The following is a 14973-nucleotide window of genomic DNA, read 5'->3' as shown; positions in this document are numbered from 1 at the left end:
TTATTCTCTACTGGGTAAAGAGGTTACAGATGTGGATGAGGTTCAATGGGTCACGTGTTTGTGTTTCCTGTAGTGCAGCTGTTTGTTGTTCGTGAAAGGAACAGCAGTAAGCTTTTCTGTGATTTCTATTAATGACAGCTTTGCTGTTATAGCCCTGTCATGCTGCTTCCTGAAATAGTTTTCATATCATGAAAGTCTCATTAAGACCCATTTAAGTACACTTGGTTTTTAGCAGGGATCTTTTAGGGCAGCATTTATATATATATTTGTTTTTGAGAACTATAGCTAGCTGGCTGTATTTGAAAATGCTATTAACTAGCTATAAGTTATTGTCATAGGAATCTCGTTCTTTCTACTTACAGTGAAGCATTGATCCTGTCAATACAGCTTATTATCGAAATACTTTTAAGATAAGTAAGTGTGAGGTGTGCTTGTGTAGAAGTTAGAAACACTGCTCTTCCTTTCCACTTGGATCCATCGTTGCATTGTCTTTTGTTACCAAATATGTGTTTTGCTAGGGATTTCTTATTTGGGGTTGAGGAGGAGTGTTGAGGTTTTTGTTTGTTTTCACCATATGTAATTTGATTTAAACATTATAACAAGTGTTTGCTTTTGAATTACATACACAGACTCTGTCTCTGTCTCTGTCTCTCTGTCTCTCTGTCTCTCTGTCTCTCTCTCTGTCTCTTTCTGTCTCTCTGTCTCTCTCTCTGTCTCTCTCTCTCTCTCTCTCTCTCTCTCTCTCTCTCTCTCTCTCTCTCTCTCTCTCTCTCTCCTGTGTCCTTTAATTGGGGACAATGAAGGCAGATGCCACCTGGTGGTTAGAATCAAAATTGCAGTTCTGAAAGACTAATGCTTCTCAAACAGAACCTGAGAGGAGTGGGGGCGGCTTAGACTTCTTGACTTAAACCAGATCTGTCTAGAATTTACAACCCACTGGCAGCGATTCTCTAAACACAAGATTTTCCAAGGTCTCTAAGCCCCAAAGTAGATATTCACTTCCTGCCTGAATTGAAGAGAAAACTGCATGACTATTTTAGATGAAGTTTGAGACAGAAACACACCCAAAGATAAGCTACCAAAATATTCTTTTTAATCTAGACATACTTGCCCAAGAAGTCAATATATTATGTACACATTTCCAAAACATAATATATGTTCATAATTTTTGTCAGTTGGGTTGCATTTTTTTACATTTTAAATCATTTTTACATTTATTTATTCTTTCTGTGTGTGTGAGCACGTGTGCATGCGCATGTGGCTGTACCTGTGTCTCAGTGTATGAGTGTAGAGGTCAGAGAACTTGTAGGAGTTGCTTGCTTCTCTCCTTTCACCCTATGGGTTCTATAGGAAGCAAGGAGGCCTCAGATTAGAACTAGAGTAAACGGAAATGTTAAACACGCAGGGTTGTTCCTTCCAGCAAAGGAACGCATATCCTGTTATCTTACCAGAAGTCTGGGAATGGATTCGGTTAACAGTCTTGTGACCTTTGCACTGTCTGTGTGGCAGAGACCACACCCAATCTTCCCGCAGAGCCTGATTGTAAACTTGATTTTTTTTTTCAGTAATTCTACAGAAGCTGAATTTTGAATCAACAACACTGGCTACTTAGTCATGTTGAAGTCCTCTGCTGGCTCTGGTGGTCACAGAGGCCCCTCCTCTACACCCCACATCCCCATGCCACCTGTGCAAGGTTCCAGAAATCAAATGTCATGCTGCCTGGCAGCAAGCTCCCTTTACCTGCTTAGCCATGTCCCCAGCTCCACAGGTGTAACTTAATATATTTTCGTAATTACAAAAAGAGGTACATGTGTAAGCTGACCCCTATGTGTGCCATCTGCCTGCCCCTCACTCCCTGACTCAAATATATTCCCTGAAAATGGATGTGTTTCTCTGAGTACAGTTTAAATACAAAAGAAAGCATCTACCTAAAAATATATATTCTATAGAATCATAATCGCTACATATGTACTCTTCTCCATTCTGCCTATTTCACTTACCATTGTAGCTCCCTTTTCACTGACATCAAATAACTAGGTCTCAATAGGCACAAATAATGCTGCTTTCTGTTGGAAAGGCAGGGTCTCTTGTAGCCCAGGAGGGCCTTGAACTGGCTGCGTTGTTGATGGTGGCCTTGGAATCCGAATCCTCCTACTTCCATATCTTGAGTGCAGAGATAATAAATATGCATTTCCTGGCCCAGCTCCACACATTGCTTTAACAAACCCGTCCCTTAGTAAGCCAGTTTTCCTAACAGAGGACAGAATGAACCCTATTGTCTGTGACACTCAATTTTTCACCTAACCTTTGACTGTTTTCCTGCCAGCCACCATACTTACTTAACTGTTTTCAATATCTTAATATAAGTTATTACTTCTCAGTGTCTCATGTAGTTCAAACTTGCCTTGAACTGATTATGCATGATCCTGAACTCTGATCCTTAAGTGCAGAGTATACAGGTGTGCATCACCATGTTGGTTTTTATTTTTTCTATAATATTAGTATTAAACTTTTACATATAAAATAAGAAACAAAATAAAGCTTATTATAAGATGTATAATATATAGCATCCACTAAGATAGCTATTATCAAAATATAAAACATAATGTGTTGAGAGAGATATGAAGAAAAACAGTATAGGCAGCCCTTGAAAAATTAGACATGGGCCGGGCGGTGATGGCGCACGCCTTTAATCCCAGCACTTGGCAAGCAGAGCCACGTGGATTTCTGAGTTCGAGGCCAGCCTGGTCTACAGAGTGAGTTCCAGGACAGCCAGGGCTACACAGAGAAACCCTGTCTTGAAAAAAAATTAGACATGGAACTAACACATGATCCAGTAATCCACTTTCTAGGCATGTACAGAAAAGATACAAGAACAGAGAGAGATTCAGACAGGATAGTTTCCCATCCAGGATCACGGTAGCATTAATCCATAATGGCTAAATGATTGAAACAATCATGTCCATGGGCAGACAAGCAAAATATGGCATATCTACAGTTTGGACTGTTATTTGGCCTTCACAATTAAGGAATGTCTGCTAAATGCTATAATACACAGGTAAACGCCTTGAAAACAAGGTAAACGAAAGAAGCAAGACAGCAAAGGACAAACACACTATGACTCCACTTTTATTACGTACTCAGTACCCAAATTCATACAAGATGGAAAGTGGAACAGTGGATTTCAGGGTCTGTTGGAGGGAAAATCGGAAATTATTTCATGAGTCTAGAGGCCCAGTGATACAAGGTAAGTTCTGGAGACAAACAGTGATGACAACTGCACAGCAATGGGAATGTGTTTGTTTGTGTAGAGAAATTGAGGATTGAATCCAGGGCTTTGTCCTTTCCTGCTGACCAGGACAATGTGAAATGACTAAAATGGAAACTTCTAAGATATTTATAATTCATAAATAGGAAATGAATAAAATTGTTCATCATACCAGAAATTGAGCTTTTCCCTGGAGCATCCCATGCCAGCACTGCAGACACACAAGAAAAGTTCAAATGATTCCAGCTTCAATGACTGTCCATAGACTCTCCTAAGTCCTCTTGTACGCAAGGATGGGAACATCACAAATGCATGGACAGATAGTCAGAGGCAGTCTTCCAGATAACTATCTATCCCATCCACCCACCTCTCTGCATTGATTCCTGGGAATAAACATTGATCATAAGAATTAACCACAGGTGAAACAAGTGTTTGCTGAAAACATCGTAGGCAGTTTTTACTGAACATTGTCTAAATTTTGATCAAACTGGCTTTGAACTCACAGGTGCTGAGAATACAGGTGTGCACCACCATGTCTAGATTTTTTTTTTTTTTTTTTTTTTTTTTTTTTTTTTTTTTTGGTTTTTCGAGACAGGGTTTCTCTGTGTAGCGCTGGCTGTCCTGGAACTCACTCTGTAGACCAGGCTGGCCTCGAACTCAGAAATCCTCCTGCCTCTGCCTCCCAAGTGCTGGGATTAAAGGCGTGCGCCACCACAGCCCAGCCCATGTCTAGTTTTTTCTTTATTTTTTTTTTCTTTTTGTTTTTTCCAAGACAGAGTTTCTCTGTGCAGCCTTGGCCGCCCTAAAAATTAGCTCTGTAGACCAGACTGGTCTCAAAGTCAAGAGATACACCTACCTGTGCTTCCGGGGTGCTAGAATTAAAGGTGTACACCACCACTTTCCAGCTAAATTTTAAATATTAATATTAAAAATAATACACTGTTTTTTTTTTAATTAGTCAATGTCCTGGCCAGCATCAATTGTGCATTGAGATTAAGCAGTCAGAACCCTGGAAACTTCCTGACATAAGGGAAAAAGCTTTTGAATAATTGTACATTTTCCTATGACGAAGCCTCTGCAAGGCAGTTTCCCTGATTTCCTTAACTTTCCTAAACCCTGACCTTCATTACAAATGTAGCAGTAAGTGAACTGAAGAGATGGCTCAACAGTTAAGAACACTTCCTGCTCATCCAGAGGACCCAGGTTCTATTCCCAACACCCACCTGACTGATTAACAACTGTCTATAACTTCAGGACTAGGGAATATGGTTCTCTCTTGCCTCCACAGATATTGTACACAGTATAGATATGCATGCAGACAAAACACCCATACATATAAAATAAAAATAATAAATAAAAAGTGTTTAAGAATTTAGTAATAACAAACTGATAGCTTTTAAAATCAAGTGAGACCTTGGGCACCAGGACTTCTTCCCCACAGTGAAAGACATGAATAAACTGCCAAGTACCCACGTGAGCTGTTCTTAGGTTCATTGGTCCTCTTACAGTCTTCTTACACTTCAGGAGAATGACGTTGAGTCACCACTACCTGAGTATGTGACCCAGGTTATGAGCGTGGCTCACATGGGACTACCACATGATCCCTTTGCTTTTGACCTCAGGCCATGTATTCCAGCCTTCTTAGCTTGGTGTGATCATCCAGGTACTCTCGAAAGAGTAAGTGCAGGGTTTGTTTGTTATCCATATCAGTATACCATCGATTCTTTTTTTTTTTCTCACTCCAAGAAAGTAAATCTTTCTTTGGGCACAAGCACATAAACACATGGAGTCCAAAGAGTATAAAAACAATTATTGGCAAGTCACTCACTGAAGCACAAAAACTCAGTAGTTAATTGAACAAAGTACCATTTCTCAGAGTGGCCATACTACTAACAATGAGTGCTCTTTTTGAAATTGGCAACATGCTAAGTGCTTTGTATCATATCTAATAAATATCACTCGTTGAGCAATAACCCTGTATAGCTAGTGTGATGGGTTCCCCTTTTATTCCCAACAGATATTAGGCTTAAAAAAGTGATACAGCCAACAACTAGCAGGGCCACAGTTAAAACCCTGGTCTTATCTGGTTCAATGCCCTACTGATGCGGCTAAAAAGACAGTAATTAATTCTACTTCAACCACAGTAGAGAGGCTTGTTCAGATATATTAAGGACAGTCTACAAGGCAAATCAGTTGGGTTTGCCCAAAACAGTGACAACATTATCTGAATGTTTTTGCGTTGTTATACACATTGTATCTAACATTATCTGAATGCTTTTGCATTGTTATACACATTGTATCTGTCATAATCTGTAACATCTTAGACAGAAAACTGCAAGTATAGGAAGAATCTTAATATGTGCATACAGATGCATACACGAGCATTAATTCCTGTGTTCCAGGCCACCTAGGACTACATAATTAAGAGACTGTCTCCAAAAGAGAGGGAGATATAAAAGCTACAGGAAGACCAAGAGTCAACTAACCTTGGGGCTCTCAGATACTGAGTCACCAACATACACATACACAACATAACAGGCTGGACCTAGGCATCCCCACACATATGTAGCAGATGTGCAGCTCTTCGAGTGAATCTCGAACTGAAGTCAGAGCTAACCCAAAAGCTGTTTGCTAACCCGTGGGATATGTTCTTCTAGCTGAGCTGCGTTGTCTGGACTCAGTAGGAGAGGATGAGCCTAGCCTCGCAAAGACTTGATGTGCCAGGATTGAGGGATACCCAGAGGGGGCCCATCACATCAGAGGAGAAGAGGAAATGAAAGGAAGGATTGTGGGAAGGGGTGACCGGGATGTAAAGTTAGAGATAGATAGATAGATAGATAGATAGAGATACAACCCTTACAAAAATGGCTTTGGCAATTTTTAGTAAAATTATGTACTCGTGTACATATTAACTAAGTAGTTCTGTGGGGGTTTTACTCTTTTTCAATTATTATTTTAATTAGAAACTGTGAATTTCACACATGAATACAATGTATTTTCACCATATCCACTTCTCCCCCTCAATCCCTGTGTCTCCCATTCCTTTCAAATTCATGCTCCTTTCTCTCTCTCTCTCTCTCTCTCTCTATATATATATATATATATATATATATATATATATGGACATATATACCCATATATGTGTGTATGTGTATATGCATATATGTATATATGTATATATGTATGTGTGTATATGTGTATATGTGTATATATGTATAACATACTAAGTCCAATTAGTCCAATTAGTGTTGTGTCAGAAGCCAGGACCTTTGCCTCTTACCCTCACCCCCTACTTCTCCCCACCTGCACAATGTCTCCTGCAGCTTCGTCTCCCTGGCAACCACAAGGTTCTGCTTGACAGTTACAAATAGATTTTTTAGATGTAAAGCAGTGTACCGTATCTTTTGAAGTAAGCAGTTAGACGGCCATTGTTTCAGGGCACAGGCCAAGAAGATTCTGTACTTTCCCATCACCTGGATCCCTCTTACCCCTCCCTTTGCAAAATGTATTATAAATAAGCACTTGGTGCCCAAATATATGACTCTTGACAAGCATTTGCTTCCTTGAGTCCATTTCTCTCTCTCGCCCGTTCTTCCAGGATTGTAATCCTCCTCATCCCTCACGAATAACCTAGGGCCCGAGGGTCGGGTCAGTGTTGCTCATATTTACATGTTTACTTGGATATAGGGCTGACCATTTGGACATGGGCACACTATTGGGGACATGCCCCTGACAAAAACCCATTCCCTTCCATCAGCAGCCATCAACTGCCTGTAGCTCTTCAAGCAGGGGTAAAAAGCCTTTGTATGCCCTTCTTCTCATTGACTGATATATTCTTGTGAATGTAACCATATTGTTGAGATTTTTGTGGGTACAACATCCCTGTTGTGTGCAGAAGACATTATTTTACATCAGTCTCCCTGGTTGTCTGATACTGACAACCTTTCAAAATGTGCTTCCAAGATGTTTCCTGAGCCTTGGATAGAGGGGTGTACTGGCTGGTTTTGTGTGTCAACTTGACACAAGCTGGAGTTATCACAGAGAAAGGAGCCTCCCTTGAGGAAATGCCTTCATGAGATCCATCTGTAAGGCAATTTCTCAATCAGTGATCAAAGGGAGAGGACCCAGCCCATTGTGGGTGGTACCATCCCTAGTCTGGTAGTCTTGGGTTCTATAAGAAAGCAAGCTGAGCAAACCAGGGGAAGCAAGCCAGTAACAATCCTTCCATGGCCTCTGCATCAGCTCCTGCTTCCTGACCTGCTTGAGTACCAGTCTTGATTTCCTTTGGTGATGTGGTGCACAGGCAAATGGGCAGGCAAAACACAGGTATACATAAAAAAGTAAAATGAAACACTTTTAAAAACTGTCTTATAAAAAAAAAACCACCACTAATTCTAGGCTAGCAAGACAGATCCTCAGGTAAGAAGTTTGCTGCCAAGCCTGAATTTGATCCCTGGGAACTACAAACATGCTGATGATCTGAAGTATTAGCTACAGTACAACAGTTACTTTTAAAGCTATATTACTTTTGTAGAAACCATTGACACTTTACTTGGGCCCGAAATAGCATTGGCTTTGTGACCTTTGGTATCAAGAACCTCAAAACTCTACCCTCAGATCATACTGTCATTTTCTGACAATGTACCCTGTGAAGTATCATGGGGACTAATTATAAACATTCAGACCACTGATGACTTCATTTCTGATTACTTTTTCCTCACATCTTAAATCAGCCCAATCCCTTTTCCCATTAATATGACCAAACTGTATACTTGGGGAAGCAGATTTGAGAATGTGGGTCTTTTCTTCTACCCTTGAATGTCCTGTAAACTCTGTTTGGAAAAAAAAAAAAGCGTAGCAGTGATTGACATAATGTGAGGCAGCCAAACAGGCCTGTTGTAATAATGGTGTAAGGGGTAAACAGGAAATCCTGTGCAGATGGTATCTGGAGATAATGCAGGGCTATGAGACTAATTACTTCCGGGCTTCAGAAAAGAATAGAAGATATCTATTTGATTTCCTGCTTCTAAAATATGCTTTCTTTTCCTTTATCTTCTGCATGGCGGTAAGGGAAAAAGCATAATGAACAAGTCTGCAGAGAATGTCTGGCATTCAGTGGGACTCGAACAACTGTTAGCCTCACCCAACCTGCTTTCTCCCACACAGCAAAGACTGGATTTCTAGGAGTCAGTGAGATGGCTCAACTCTTAAGGCGCTGGCTGCACCAATCTGGCAACCATATTCAATCCCTGGAACCCATGCAAATGTAGAAAAGAGAGACCCCACTCCATAAAGTTGTCTTCTGACCTCCACATGCATGGTATGTGTGTGCAGAAAACACGCCCACACTAAAAATACATTTTAAAATGTTAAAGGCATTGACTTTGACATAAACTGCATGTGACCGATACTGTAGCTTCTGGAAATATAGGCAAGGAAATAAATGCATACACACAGTTGCATAATGCTTTCTCCCAGAAGGGAGACAATGCTCCAGTTTCCCTCTATTCCACGTGCTCACTTGACCTTGTCAGGTTAGTTATAGCTTAACGTTGGAGAAGGAGCATCCCCACCCGTACAATTTGCAGAATGCTGATCTGGGTGGGCAATCCTAGCTAATCTGAGCTGCAGTTTAAGGAAACATTGTTATATGACCAGAATAATGTCTACAACTGACCAAACACTCACTGAACAACTAGGACTCCATCTCTGGAAGACCACTACTCTCCTTGTGCAGGAGGCTATAATCACAACACCTGATAAATGAGAAGAAGTGGCTTCTGACCCTGCTATTCGGCCAGGTGCTCATCTGTGTTTAGGATATGTGAATGAAGAAAACAAGTGCTTGCCAGTCAAACACCAAGGACCTATGATCTTAAAGTATGAAAGGAAGAAATAGATCATAAGCAATGAAATGCCATATGAATATAATGTCAGATAGTGATGTGTTATGGATATGAGGTTTTCTAGATATGCAGTTATTGCTCTACCAACACTTTTCGAAAAATGGTTGATACTAGTTCCCATGTACTTAATGTGAAAAAAAATAAGCTTAAAAATACCTGTTACACAGTTTACTAAAGAAGCTCTCAAAAGGTCACGGCAAAAGGACATGATAGAAAACATTAAAAAGCTTCTACTGACCAAAGACAGTAATTTTCTTTTCTCTTCTTTAGGTGTGTGTGTGTGTACATTTCATACGTGAACAACAAATCTGTCTACATTACCTCCCTCCACTTTCTCCTCCCTTCCTACTCTTCCTGTATCCAATCCTCATATTCATGAGCTGTTCCTTAGTTATTATTGTTACATACATACACATACATACATACATACATACATACATACATACACAAACACACAAAAAAATCCATACATAACTATCTATGTCCAGGGATGTCCACTTGAGATTAGGTAACCTATTCCCTGGAGGAAATGAATTCTCCCTCTTTCAGCCCCATTAACCATCTATCTCTCTTTATTCAAAGGTAAGTCTTTTACAATCCTTCTCTTTTTTGATACACTATCATCTGTATCCTGGGTTATCTTTGAATTTGACTTTGAATCCCTGATCCTCTTGCCTCCACTTACAGAATCTCGGTATTACAGATGTAGGACAACTCCATGCATGCTAGGCAAGTGCTCTACCAATTAAGCAATATCCCCCATTCCTAAAAGATAAGAATTGAGCAATTAAAAATATATAATAGTTTGAAATACATTAAATATATATTATTTTTAAAGATTTATTTATTGTAGCTGAGTACACTGTTGCTGCCTTCAGACACACCAGAAGAGGGCATCAGAGCCCATTACAGATGGTTGTGAGCCACCGCGTGGTTGCTGGGAATTGAACTCAGGACATCAGCAGTTTGTGCTCTTAACCTCTGAACCATCTCTTCAGCCCCCATTAAATATATTTTAAACTGTCAGGACAGTACTTATTGGGGCTAGAGGAATGTCTCATCAGTTAACAGTACTAGTTGCTCTTACAGAAGACAGAGATTCCATTTCCAACACCTAAATAAAGGCAAAGAACCATTTGAAACTCCAGTTCCAGTGGTGGCGCATGCCTTTAATCCCAGCACTTGGGAGGCAGAGGCAGGTGGATTTCTGAGTTCGAGGCCAGCTTGGTCTACAGAGTGAGTTCCAGCACAGCCAGGGCTACACAGAGAAACACTGTCTCAAAAAAACCCAAAAACAAACAAAAGTAAAGTAACTCCAGTTCCAGGAGATCTGACTTCTTCATTTCTGGTCTCTATATGCACCAGGCATGCATGTGGTACACAGGCTACATACTGACAAGACACCCACACACATAAAGTTTGTGTAAGTAGTTAAAAAGAAGTCAATGTTCAGGAAAAATACAATCATGAAAAGTATTAATCATAAGAATATATAAGTAAACTATGATATGATGTGTCTTTTACCAGATTGGGAAAAATTCGAAGTTTTGTACACATAGTGTTCTGGGGACGCTATGAGCAAGCACTCTCGAATCATTTTGATAGTGGAAACATAAAATTGCACCACCCCATTGGGTGGGAGATGGTTGATATCCTGCTCAATTCCCCTTTCATCTAATAATCCCACTTCTTGAAATCTGTCCTGAACAGCGACAACAAAACAAAACACTACAACATATGTATGAAATCGTTCCTAGAAACTCTATATGCAATAGCAGGATGGTTGAACTAAACTAAAATGTCTATCAGTAGGACTGTTTGGACAATTCCAGTATTCTCATTAGATGGCATATGTTGCAGCAATAAAAAAAATGAAGATCATTTATTCCATACTCTTGGAAGTGAACTTTTGATATATTGTTAGGTGAAAAAAAGCAAGATGGAGAAAAATATGACAAGTATGCTCCTATTTGTCTAAGAAAAGAGGGATGTTGTATACACATAAGACAGATAGATTAGAGAGAGAGGCAGATAGACATATAAACAGACAGATACACACAGAGACAGACAGATATAGGTAGATAGATGAATATAAAATTTTCTTTATTCAGAACCCTAGTAGCTTAGGCTGTGATCAGAAATAGCTGGATACATGAACCTCATGACGACCCACATGCACCTAGAAACCCACCTTTCCCCATTGTGGCCAATACCAAGATTTCTACGGAAAAAAAAGTTAATCGGCTACAGAGGCAATAAATAAAGAGGTTAGGAGGTCTGTAGCTTGCAGGTTAGACCTACTGCTGTAAAAGTTGAAACAAAGCCCAAAGCAAAGGTCAACAGGAAGAAGATAAGCCTTGAGGAAAAAGCACAAACGTTCAGGAAAGGAGAGGCAAAATTAAAACTCACACAGAGGTGGCTAGCAAAGACTTCAGGAAATGAAAACAAGGAAGGCCAGCCCCACCCCTGATGGAACTGGACAGAAGGAAGTCAAGAACAACAGATGTCTTTGTAAGCAAGCTTCATTGCTGATCCATCCCAGTGATTCCCCCCTGTAGCACAAAGTAATGGCTGCTACCAATTCTCTCGGGAGTGAAAATGTTTTAGTATTTCATGGTTCGAGGAACACATTTTTTGAGGCAGAATCTCATGTAGTCCAGGCTAGCCTCAGCCTCACTATATAACCACTGGCCTTGAATTGCTGATCCTTTAGCTACCTGCTTCTGTGTGATGAGATTATAAGCGGGTCACAATGCCAACTGAAAATGAAGCTCTTGTCAAGATTGTTTTCTATGAGACAATGTCACAGACTGACCTGGAACTCACAGCCAGGCTGTCTGCTTGGGCCAGCGATCCTCTTGCCCCATCCTCTTGAGTGCTGCCACCACACTTAGTCATGAATTCATTCTGAATAGTTTGTTTCTCTGGCAGTGCTAGGTATTAAATTAATGACCTTAGAAATTATGAGAGCCGGGCAGTGGTGGTGCATGCCTTTAGTCCCAGCACTTGGGAGGCAGAGGTAGGCGGATTTCTGAGTTCAAGGCCAGCCTGGTCTACAGAGTGAGTTCCAGGACAGCCAGGACTACACAGAGAAACCCTGTCTCGAAAAAACAAAAAAAGAAAAAAAAAAAAAAAAAGAAAGAAATTATGAGAAATACTCTACCACTGCGTTGTATCTCCAGCACAGAACACATTTATAAGAAGCAGGGGGAAGAATCCCATGTCATTTAAAAATGTTTTTAGTAGATGTAAGTGCTTTGTAGAGACATGAAATCATGTACAGTAAACAAAGAGAGACCTGGGAATACTGAGAGGTCAAGAGTTCAAAACCTCAAAGCCCACCTGCAGTGACTTACTTCCTCCAACAAGCTCACACCTCTGACAGAAGAGAACCTTTAACTCAGTATTTAAATATCTGAGCTTCTAGGGGACATTGTCATTCAAAACACCAGAGCAACTCAGTGAGACCTTCAGGACAGAAAAGAAAAAAAAAAAAAAAACAACTGAGAGACTTGAAATGGGTTATACAAGCCAGTCTCAGTGTCCTTAAGAATGGTTTGGCAGTGGTGGTGCACGCCTTTAATCCCAGCACTTGGGAGGCAGAGGCAGGCGGATTTCTGAGTTCGAAGCCAGCCTGGTCTACAAAGTGAGCTAAAAAAAAAAAAAAAAGAACGGTTTGGTTTTTTTTAAATCACTATTGCTCTGTAATAGAGCTTGAGGTCAGGGATGGTGATTCCCCCAGAAGTTCTCTTATGGCTCCAGCCGAATATGTAGCAGAGGATGGCCTTGTCGGACATCAATGGGAAGAGAGGCCCTTGGTCCTGGGAAGGCTCAATGCCCCAGTGTATACAAGATGGCAAAGAAGCCCCTCACTATAGAATCTACCTAGAAATCAGAAGCTTCAACACAGCTGATGAAATTAAAATTGCCTAGACAGGTGTACTTGTTTTCCTAAAGACTTTTCAAATAAAAATAAATGTTAAAAGTAAATGTTAAAAACAACAAACCTACCAAGGACCAGAATGCCGATGGTCTTAAGTGTATTAGATCCCTTCTCATTACTAAATCTAAACCCTCTAAATCTCAAGACTGCCTCACAATTTATACAGGGGAATTCCTTAAGATTCAAAAAAAGTAAGTAGGGCTGGAAAGATGGCTCAGTGGTTAAGAGCACTAACTGCTCTTCTGGAAGTCCTGAGTTCAATTCCCAGCAACCACATGGTGGCTCACAACCATCTGTAATGGGATCTGATGCCTTCTTCTGGTGTGTCTGAAGACAGCGACAGTGTACTCACATACATGAAATAAGTAAATAAATCTTTAAAAAGTAAGTAAACTCATTTTTATAGTTTATTATTTTATTACTACCCCCCTTTTTTTGTGAAAGATAGGGTGTCTATATATAGCCCTGGCTGTCCTGGAACTTACTAAGTAAAACAGCTTGGCCTCAAACACACAGAGATTTGCCTGCCTCTGCCTCCTGAGTGTAGGAATTAAAGGTGTGTGCCACCACAACTGGCTTTTTTTTGTTTTTAAACTTGACTTAATTTTAAATTTTTGCATGATCTTTAAACCTTATAAATTAGAAACTTTGAGAAATATAGCTCAAAAAGCCAGCGAATCTCCTAAGAACCATGCTGAAGATCCCTAAAGGTGTCCCTACGTCTAAACAGCTACATTTAAAGATGACGTGTGTGCGATCTTCACTCTGACTCATTTTTTGAGGTGGTGTAGTGAATGACATCCCTGAGTGAGGAACTCCTCAGGCTGCTGACAATAGGGCTGACACACCCATTAACCTTGTGACCCCACGGATATGCCTGCTCTGCATTCACAAGACTGAATTTCACGAATGAGAATTGGAGCAGGTTGTGAAATGTTCTCATGATACTCTGAGATACCAGATGCAGACTTTCACTCCATCAGCAACTGTTTGCTTTACAAACAGCTCATCTTGGAGAAAGCTTCCTTTCGGTAGGAGTAATCTCTATAGAAAAGTAAAAGAGTTCAATTTAAAAAAAAAAAATCCAGCGATGTTCTATATTTAAACACAAGGGCCTGAAGATGGATCGAAAGATGGTAGACCTAATAGATGCAGGTGAAATAAGCATAAAGATTATTCATGTGGAATATTTGACCTACATTCCATCACAGCTGGCCATCAAGGCAATCGCATACAGAAACTCTTGTTTTTTTAAAGACACTCATTTTTTATATGTGTGAGTACAATTTCTGTCTTCAGACACACCAGAAGGGTCATCGGACCCAATTATAGAAGATTGTGAGCCACATGTGGTTGCTGGGAATTGAACTCAGGACCTCTGGAAGAATAGCCAGTGCTCTTAACCACTGAGCCATCATCATCTCTCCAACCCTGGATCCAGAAACTTTTGAGGATGCAATCCCTTAACCATTCCAAAAGCAATTAATAGTTTTGTGTATGAGCTGCCCTCCTATTCCCCTGCTTCCTGCTTTAGCTATGGTAAATACATGTCTGATAGAAAGAATGGTTTCCCTCCCTACCCTAGTTAGAGTTTTTATTGCTGTGATAAACACCATGACTAAAAGCAACTTGAAGAGGATAGGGTTGATTTCTGCTTATTATTATAGTCCATACTAGAGGGAAGGCAGGACAGGAACTCAAAGCAGCGTCTATGGAGGAGTGGTGCTTGCTGGCTTGCTCTTCGTGGCTTGTTCAGGCTGCTTTCTTATACACAATTGCCCAGGCCCCACCAGTCACTAAGAAAATGCCCCACACGGTCGACTAAGGATGATGTAAGGACTTTCTCAATTGTGGTT

Source organism: Arvicanthis niloticus, chromosome X (genome assembly GCF_011762505.2).
Source record: "Arvicanthis niloticus isolate mArvNil1 chromosome X, mArvNil1.pat.X, whole genome shotgun sequence".
Lineage (NCBI taxonomy): Eukaryota > Metazoa > Chordata > Mammalia > Rodentia > Muridae > Arvicanthis > Arvicanthis niloticus.
Note: the sequence above shows the minus strand (reverse complement) of the source record.